Below are 8,668 nucleotides of genomic sequence, written 5' to 3'. Positions count from 1 at the left end.
TTAAGAGCGGTGGAGACTGATCTGGAGAACCAGGTTTGATTCCCCACTCCTACACATAAAGCCAGCTGGGTGACTTTGGGCTAGTCACACTCTCTCAGCCCCACCTACCTCACAAGGTGTCTGTTGTGGGGAAGGGAAGGTGATTGTAAGCCGGTTTGATTCTCCCTTAAGTGGTAGACAAAGTTGGCATATAAAAGTCAGCCCTTGTTCTTCATACCTGAACTGCTTCTCTCCATATGAGTTTATGCACCTCTCAGAATCAAGTCAGCTATCTTTACCAGCAGTTGCCTATCACCACAGAGCTAAATCTAAAACTATAATTAACAGGGCCTTTTCATGGGTTGCCCCTAACTTATGGAATCCACTCTTTATATGCAAGTAGCTATATTTAGTTTCCATAAAGATTGTAACACCTTTGCAAGCTTTTAATAATGCAAGGGAATAGTGTAATATTTATGGCAGGAGTTGCATAGCTTTTGTAAACATTGGTGTTTACTTGTTGCTTGGTTCTGAATTGTACTTTTTATTACGTTGTGATCCACCTTGGGCATAAAGAAAGGCAGGATACAAATCCTCAAATCCATTTTGAATGAGAAGTGTTATGATTAATACTAACAGGCAAATAGTGACTCCACCCTGGTTCTTCTGCCAAGAAAAAATGCTTGACAATAATTCAGCGGCTCGTTGTATCTTGCCCTTTGTCATTTTCGGGAAAAGACTTAAATCTTCTCCTTATCAGATAATGACCCAGTTCTGAAGTCCTCAGGAAAACATTACGAATTAACCAGAAAATATTATATGGTACTTGGATTTGTACAGCTTATGCAAACAAGAACGCCACAGTTGCAGCCAAATTTCAGATAAACACTTTTCTATCTCATCTCTTTATCTAGGACAATTTGAACCTGCCCTTTCTCCAAGCTCAGGGAAGAGGATAGGGTTCTCCTTTACCTATCCTCACAACAACCCTATTAGGTACATTAGGCTGAAAGAATATGACTGTCTCAAGGACACCAGCAAAGTGCATGGATGTGTGGGGACTTGAATCTGGCTGTCCAAGATTTGACACTCTAACCACTACACCACACTGGCTTCCCGCCATACTTTTCACCCATTATCCATCACCTCGCTTGCACACATTTAAAATACACACACATCAAGAATCAGGAGGTAATACACAGCAATACCATAATTACCACCATAATTACAGCAATAACTCATTAATCTGCCTACCTGTGGTGACCAGAAAGAAGCCTTCGGTTGTTGTACTGCGCTTGTGAACTGTAATATCTAGCCTTGGTGTTGATTCAAAGCCTCTGGTAATCACAGAAACAGGACCCCTGGCCAAGGAAGCTGAAATTGGGAGTTAGAAATAGCTGGTACCCATAAGAACCAGTGGTAGAGTGGTTCAGCTATCAGACTGAGATGACCTGAGTACAAATTCCCACTTGGCCATATTTCTCATCTTGGACAATGTTTATGTATGTCAGGATGTGTGTTGTCAAATTGTGTATGTATGTATTTAGAGGAAGGCCTCTAAAAGGCCGAAATACATGTGATCAGATTTTGGTCATTTTATGTATTAGCATAAACTGTGTGTTTGTAATATTTGTAACCAATTATTCTTTATGCTTTTTTGGAAGCCTGTAATTTAGGCCCTGTATTTTGAAATACCATTGTGCACATTATACAATAAAAGTATATTTATTTATTGTTACACTAGATAGTGTTTAGCCCTTTGGTTTCCCTTCACTTTCAGGATGAGCTTCATTTCCCTTTTTCTTTAGTTGTTTTTGGACCCCGGAGGAGCAATAAAAATCCTTTGTCTCTGGTAGGTTTCCACTGCCAGTTATCTCATATCGCCTCAGGACTCATTTTGGGATATAAATATTGGTCCTCTGGAATTCATAGTGGGTGTGGGTGGGTGTTGGATGTGTGAATACACCTCCACTTATGTGTGGGTCTCTTTTTGCTCCAGGAAACGCTGGTCATTTCCTTCCTCAGCACTGCTTTCCCTGGACATCTTCTCTTCTGGACTGGTAAATATCACCCATCCCTAATATCTACCCAACTTTCCACCCTTACTTTCTCAGCTCTTGTTTGAATTGTGCATGTTTACTTTTGTGCTTGAGGAAATATATTTCATTATTATTTTCTTCTGTAATAAAAATACATTTTGTTGAACAACTGCCTCTTTGAGAATTTCCTCCAGGATTAATCCTGGTATACATAGGTTACAGATCCCAGTTACCCGCCTCTTGCTCTGTCTCCATAGCTGATTTCCCCAACTAAAGTGGAGACTAATTTGGGTAACAGTGTGCATGTGTGTGTGTGTGTACGCACACGCTGGGGGTGGGGTTGCACTGCCATCAGGAAGCCTGGAGTTTAGCAAGTAGAGAACACAGCCCTTCTTCCCAGTAGTTTCAAGAATATGCCTGTGACTAGATGGGCTTGAGGGTCAATACCTCGATTCCCATAGACAAACCAAAACAGCTCAGTTTAGCAGAACTGAACATCCTGCATATACTCAGTGAAGTTGTTGCCCAATTCAAAATCCAGATGGTGTCTTTACTTCAGGATGAAGAATATATTTTACACAGCATGGGTAAGAACTGGTGCGAAAAAATGGTTTATAAATCACGTTTTGCTGAATAAAAACTTTGATGGTTTTGTTTTTTTCTGTACTTTTCCTACATATATAGAGTCAAGTCCAGTAGCACCTTAGAGACTACAAGATTTTCAGGGTATAAAATTTTGAGTCAAACTTCTTCATGCAGCATCATGCAATAACAAAATAATCAAAATACCACAGGTCTACATGTGGGTCTGTGCATTTTTCTGCAATAGCGTGCTGGTGTTTTCATCCCTTTTCCTAAATAATTCCTAACATAAATTTATATTCTTCAGTCATAGGACACTTTAACATCTTTTGCCTAAGTAATTACAGGCAGTTTAAGTTTGGCTTTGTACCAATGTGCCATGTTTTACGCAGCAAATACTTGGAATAGCTGCCATTTTGCTGCCCAGTTAATCTATTTGGAAAGACCTTTTGGAAGCTCTGAATAACTCATCCCAAATAATTCAGAATTGCTTGCAACGTTGGCTAACTGCTTGTTCATGCTGAGTTCTAGAATGTTTATGAATAAGTTCAGCTCTGCCAGTCGAAAACCAAAGCTTTGAAGGATGCTAGCCCCCATTTTTCATCTCTGTTCAGAAGAAAACATATGTATTCCTCACCAAACATCCAAGGGAACTTCACAATTATGGACAGTAACTGGTGAAAGACAGGGTTGTCATCAAAAGTTTTATGGTGATCTCAATATGCAGTGTCACCTCAGCTATGTTTACCATTTTAAAAAATAAAAAGGGATCTCCGATTGCTGCACAGAAGACATGCTATTTCTCATTAAAGCTATTCACCTATACATTTAACTGTTTCAATACTATTCGTCAATTTAACTGGTGCAGGTTAAGATAACAGGATGTTTGCATCTTTTAAAAAAACAAAAAGAACACACACTACCCTGGCTTTGCCTCTAAGGAGACTGGTTTTTAAGTTACATACTTAAACCTCAACTTTCATTAATTTAAATTTACTTCATTTATACCCTGCTTTTCTCCTCAGTGGAGCCCCAAAGCAGCTTACATTGTTCAGTTCTCCATTTTGTCCTCACAACAACCTATGAGGTAAGTTTCCATGACAGAGGGGATTCAAAACCTGGGCTTCCTAGATACAAACCATACCAAAAAGTCAGTGTTATGAAACAGGCTCATAGACATCTTCATCTGAATTGTCCTGTCCAATCAATAGCAGCCAGTGCTATTTTCTTCAAATGGAAAACAGATGACAGGTGCTCTATTACTAGAGATGTGAAAAATTTTCAAACACAAGACAGAGATGTGAACCCTTTTATTTCCTCACAGGAAACACAGCGAGCAACCTTTAAATGTTCTCAGTGCGCTTACCATCTCATCTTACCCTGTTGGTTCAGCTCCTGGAGAAGTAGTTTAATAAACTCTTGTAAGATATGGAAATAAGTGCACGGTCCTTGAGAAAACAAATGGTATGGCTCTTCAGTACCACTCATGAGAGCTCTGCCACATTTGGTAACCCCAAGTGAATGTTAAGATACTTGAGAAAAAAATTATGTTGTCAGATAAGGAATACTTCAACAGGTAGGTAGGTAAAATTTATTCTATGAGGCCAAAGGCTCTAACAATATAACAAAAATAAACTGCCAAGACAGCAATAAATATAACAATAAAACATAACTCAGCAGAATTAAAAACAATACTAAAATTGTTGGAACCAGGGCAACATACAGATGCAGCAAGTTAAACATCACGCCAAGAGCTCAGCACGGATCTTCTTGGCTGCCAAGTGCATACAGTGACATCCTATATGTTACATAATGATGCTCATCGGACACAAGATAAACAATTTTATCTGCCACTGAAAGCAGGGCTAGCCTAGCTAGGATGGCTGCAAAAACCTGGCCCTGGGAACTGAGTAAAGGTGACAGGGACAGGACATAATGGGGAAGGATCCTCCAATTCCAGGGCTCCACAGGTACATACTCGTTGGGCAACTGGTGTATGCTGATAATGGCCCACTGTGCAACATCCTCATAAGTCCAACTCTTGTAAGAGACAGTAGAACCACGTTGTCAGCATACATTAGAATAGATACTTTCCGTTGGTTGAGTGAGGGTGAGATAAACTCTAGGCCTGTCAAACTTGCCACTACATTAGTGAGATATAGGTTGAAAAGCAGGGGAGCTAAAATGCACAGATTAACCACCACTTCAAGGAAACCAAAAATTCTTCAGACACATAATGTGTTCTGCAGAAAGTTAAACTATGTTGTTAAAGATACAATGTCACTATGAACACTAGTTCTCCATGCTGTCCTAGTAAAAGCTCTCCACTGCAAAAGGACCAGGGAACAGCTTTTTGATCGAGTCAATTTCTCAGCCTTTTGTATTCAATTACAAATTTTCAAAACCCAATAGCCAAAATATTCCTTACAACTATGGTGATTTGTTTCCCCCTGCATGAGCCACTTTTGATATTTTAGTGGAGCAGAGATCGAGCACAGATCATCTGAAGTTAATCAGTGCTTTAAGGAGAGACTTAGCCCAAGACAGCAGTACAGTGTCTACCTAAAGCCCAAATGGGAACCGCTCCACGGGGGGGGGGGGGGAGAATCCAGGTATGTGCTGCCATTCATTAGTTGAATCTAGCTATTATCAAACCAGAACAAACCTGTAGGGAAAGGTTTGCAGTAGCAAGGGGGGGGGGGAACCTTACATTTACATCATGTATGCCCTCTTACCAACTGCTCACCATAGAGCAGCCTCCACAGAATTTGAATTTCAAGCTGGCAGCACTCAGTAGCCAATTAGGCCTTCCACTGCAAAGGCTGTTACTGAACACAGTGAGACTTACTTCTGAGTCAACATATAGTTCGTCTGCACACCAACCCATTACTCTATTCTTGATCTTGCACCAAATTACTGATAGTGAGAAACCAGAAAAACAGAAAGTACAGGTAGTGGTGTTCACATAAAAGAGAGAGGATTGATTTGGGAGCAAGCCAAGACTCCAATTAATACCATGTTTCATCTAACATGCCACCAAAGACAACATACTGAATGCTGCACTGTGGCTAAAAATAACCTTTCCCATACATGTAAAGCTCACCTTCTCTCTTTCATAAGCTGAACAATGCGGCAATATCTGACACTGCATCATTTTGCTGGGATAGGCATATTATGTTCTAATAGTAAAATGTGGACTCATCCGCAGATCGGGGCCACAGTGACTAAAAACAGATATTTCTGCATACTTGGGGGACTTCCCAGGTTTGCAGAAAAATCTTAAAACATGTAACAAAAAAAAATACATTAGAGGGCTAATCCCCCCCAAACAAAAGCATTGTCTGCACATGTGCAGACAGCACACCTAACTCCTCCTCTGTTGGTGGGCCTGGTGATGGAGGGTGGCCAGAAGCCATGCCACGACCAGCAGCAGTAGTTATGGTGGAAGAAGCCACACCAGGACCCCCACTGGTAGCAGAAATGGGGCGGGGGTTTGAAGGAAGCCTCAGCAGGCCCACCAAGAACCACGCCAGGCTCACTGCCAGCAGCAGAGATGGGGGGGTGAGAGAAGTCTCAGGGGGCTGAGAGAAGTTTCCGTGGGCCTACTAGGAGCTGTGTCAGGCTCATCCCTGGGAGTAGCAATTGTGGAGGGGGGGGTGAAGGATGCTGCAAGGGGCCCTGCAGTGGTGGTGGGGAGGTAGATAGGAACTGCAGCAGGCAACAACCGGGGTGGGGAAGAAGGCGGCAGCTAAAGAAGGGTAAAGTATCCCCCTGCGAGTATCATGGGCCTGTACTTGTTTAATATAGGATGCAAAGTAATTTAAGTGATGCTGTCAAAAAACTATAGAGAAGACATTTCAAAATAATTACTTTGAACAATTATAAATGCATTACAGTCTGTATGACGCTAAACTCCAATATTTTAAATTGACAAGACAGCCAGTATGATACAATGTAGGGGTTAGAATATTGCACTAAGATCAGGGAGAGAACACTCCATGTGGCATGAAGTTCAGTGGTCGCTACCTAGACTATTTCTCAATCTAACCAACTCAGAGGGGGAGGGGGAAGCAGCAATGTATGCCATGCAGAAGGTGGAAATTGAAGATTTGAGGCTTACCACCCACTTGTATGATTCTTGCCCTTTGTGGCTACTGAAATGTGCTGGGGGGCGGGGCAGCTGACTGGGTTCAAGGGAGAATTAATGCCTCCTTGAGAGAGAAGGTAGTCACCCCAGCTTAGACTGTGGCATGCCCACTACTAAAGAAGCCTACTCCCAAACCAAGCACACTTCAATAACTATCAACCAGTCTCAAACGTTGTTCTTTAACAAGGTGATTGAATGGGTGGGTGGCTGGTTAAACGTCAAACATTCCTGGACGAAGGGATTGTTTGGATCATTTCCAGTCTGGTTTCAGGACTTGTTATGGGACTGAAATGGCCTCGGTGGATGATTTGCACCAGGAGATGGACAGAGGGAGTGTAATTTTGTTAATGCTCCTGGATCTCTCAGCAGCTTTTAATACCATTGTTTAAGGTATCCTTCCAGAACACTTTTCCAGGCTGGGATTGGAAGGCACCATTTTGTGGTGGTTCTGGTCCTACCTGGAGGATAGATTTTAGAAGGTGGTGCTGGGGGATTGCTGCTCAGCCCCATGGCCTTTGGGGTCCCGCAAGGCTCCATCTCGCTCCCTATATTAACATCTACATGAACCTGCTGGGTGAAGTCATTCAGAGATTTGGGCTGGGCTGTTACCAATATGGTGGATGAGAGATGTCTTCAACTTCCAGCCAATCCCCAGGGATATAAAATCCCCAAACTGGTGCCTGGAGGCAGTTTTGGAGCAGATATGGGCTTAACTGAAGCTTAAGATAGAAGTGCTACTGGTGAATGGAAGGTCTGGCCAGGACCTTAAGGTGTCATCTATTCTGGATGAAGTTGCACGCCCCTTGAAAGAACAGATGCATAGCTTTGAGTGGGCATGCCCTTGCGGATCAGGTGAAATGGAAAGCACTAGTCATGCTCTGTTTAGATGTATCTACTATGAGGGAATTTGTCAGAAGCTAATTCTACCTCTTATTAGCACAATGGAAGCCAGTTCAGAGGAAGAGAAAATTAAATTCCTCATATGGGAGGGAGACTCTCAGTGATCTTTGCAAGTAGCCAAGTATTGCTCTGCAGCTATTAAAATCCGCTCGGAGAAGGGTATTAGTGATTTTTAATTGTTATGTGCCTATGTGAACAAGGTGGTTTTTAACGGATTTAATTTTATCTGTATTTTGTATATAGAGATTTTTATTATGTAATTGGTTTTACTGACAAGGTTTGCAGCTTATCTGGCTATTGCCGTAATAATAAAATCATTCAGATGCACAGCTTGGGGATGCTCTTGGACCCAGGCCTACTGCCAGGTAAGCCTATGGCAGCTGTGACCAAGAGTATCTTTTACCAGCTTCATCTGGTTAGCCAATCTGACCACTGTGGTGCATGCCCTGGTTAAGTCTAGATTAGATTTTGGCAAAACATCCCATATGAAGCTGCCCTTGTAAACTGTTTAGAAACTTTAACTGGTGCAGGATGCTACAGTGACGATATTGACTGGAGTAGGTCATAGGGACCATCTCACTCCAGTCATATCGTCAATGCTGGCTATCAATTTTTGTTTCCAGGCACAATTTAAGGTGCTGCTGTTGACTTTTAAAGCCCTATATGGCTTGGCACCTGGATACCCAGAGGACCACCTATTCCGTTACAAGCCTACCCAACCACTAGATACCTTCTGAGGCTCTGGTTTGGGTGTCTCTGCCATCTGATATTATGTAGGTGGCAACCCAGAGGGGCTTCTTAGTCATGGTATCAAAACTCTGCAACTTTCTTCCCATAGAGACTTGCCTGTTTGTTATTGTTTTCTGCCAAGTAGGTAAAGACTTGTTTTGTACAGCATTCCCTCAGCAATCCCTCCTTACTCATCTGCTTTAATTAGCTTTGGTTTTAATGGCTTTTAAAATATATTTTATAATGTATATTTTTATTGTGTTAGCCTTTTGGTGGCCCTGATGAGAGCAGA

Source organism: Euleptes europaea, chromosome 7 (assembly GCF_029931775.1).
Source record: "Euleptes europaea isolate rEulEur1 chromosome 7, rEulEur1.hap1, whole genome shotgun sequence".
Taxonomy (NCBI): domain Eukaryota; kingdom Metazoa; phylum Chordata; class Lepidosauria; order Squamata; family Sphaerodactylidae; genus Euleptes; species Euleptes europaea.
The sequence above is the reverse complement of the archived record's forward strand: the minus strand, read 5'-3'. Positions refer to the sequence as shown.